Here is a 1,649-nt window from a genome sequence, read left to right as displayed (position 1 = left end):
TCCTTCTGGGCCCTCTCGATCTCCTCTTCATATGTCTTTTTCGCCTCCAGGTAGGCGGTTATTACGCACTCTCCCCTCCTGGGAGCTGCGTATGAGATCCTTTTCTTTTTCCTTGTCATATCTTTCTTAAGGGCCTCTATTTCCTTGTTCCACCAGGGTGGTTCGAAGCGTTTCCTTTTTTGTTTATATTTGGGGATATGTTTTTCAGCGGCTTTTATAATTGATTTCATGTAGCTCATTACTAAGTTGTTGACCCCGGCTTTTGTGTTCTGTCCTTGAATGGTTTCTGTGCTCATGCCATGTCCCCTTACATTGTTCTTGAATTCCTCCCAGTCTGCTCTTTTCGTATTGTATTTGCGGGTCGTTTTTGGTAGTGTGTGCGTTTGGGGTTTTTGAAGGGCTGTAGTCACAAAAATTGTGTTGTGGTCTGAACTGGTAATCGAAGTATCAACCCACCATCTTGTTACCTTGCTGAGGAGAGCCGTTGTGCATACGGTGATATCGACTGCACTCGTGTATCTACGGCCCCCTCGTACGGTGTCGAAGGTGGGTGTGTTGCCACAATTTAGGATGCTCAGCCCTTCCTCATCAAGGAACCCTCGTAATTCCTTTCCTCGTGCGTCTTCGTTTCGGCTCCCCCACCACTCACTCCATGCGTTCACGTCCCCTCCAATTAGCACCATCTTGGTTTTTAGCTTTTTCGTGACGCTTCCTAGTTGTTCGAGGTATGGTTCGATGGGTTCATCGCCTTCAAAGTACACAGAAATTACCCCTATTTCCCACTGGTCCGTTCTCAGGACGGCAGCCACTATGTTTTCCGTGATTAGTGTTTTGTCTTGTATGACTTCGATGTGTTCGTCGAAAACAAGTATCGCCGCCTTCACCGGTTTCTTTTCTGTGGGTACGCACTGCACTACTCTGTACACAGGGCTTTCTGCCATCTGTTTACTGGCCCCTGTGTACGGTTCTTGGAGTAGTGCTATCTTTACGTTTCTACCGCCCGCTTCTTTTACAAACTCCTGGATTGCGATTCTCTTTTTTCTTAGGTTCGCTTGTGCCAGGAGAAAGCCGGTATTTTCATTTGTGCCCTCGGCTTTTTAGCAATACGCGTAGCTTTGCCTTGCCGCTTTGTCCCATCCCTGCCGGGTTGGACAGCTCTGGCTGAAGGCTCCGTGCTCCGCGTTTTTGCCTTTTGACATTTTGCAATTTACGCAGCTGGGAGGCTTCCCCTCCTTGTGCATCTGGCAATCAGCCCTCATGTGGGCTCCTCCGCAGTGACTGCACACCTCCGTCTCATTCTTACAGTGTCGACGGGTGTGTCCATATCCCAGACACATTGTACACTGGACCAGAGGGGATTGGTCCTCTACCCAGACCCTCTGCAGGTCCACGTGTATCCTGCCAGCTGTTGTCAGTGATTGCCATAATTTAGGCGTGACCTGCAGGACCACGTGGCTCTCCAGAGGGGTTCTAGCTTTCTTTCGATATTTTTCCGTGATTTCTAAGTCCCGTTCCTCCAGGTGCGCAGTCACGTTTTTATTCTGGTTTTTTATAGCCCGGGAGATATCCTCTATCGAGTTGCAGGACAGGAGATTTTTCACTCTTACTAAGGGTTTTTTGTTTTGTGTGTCTTTCACTGTCATTTGTTC

This window comes from Pieris brassicae, chromosome Z (assembly GCF_905147105.1).
Source record: "Pieris brassicae chromosome Z, ilPieBrab1.1, whole genome shotgun sequence".
Classification (NCBI taxonomy): Eukaryota; Metazoa; Arthropoda; class Insecta; order Lepidoptera; family Pieridae; genus Pieris; species Pieris brassicae.
The sequence above is the reverse complement of the archived record's forward strand: the minus strand, read 5'-3'. Positions refer to the sequence as shown.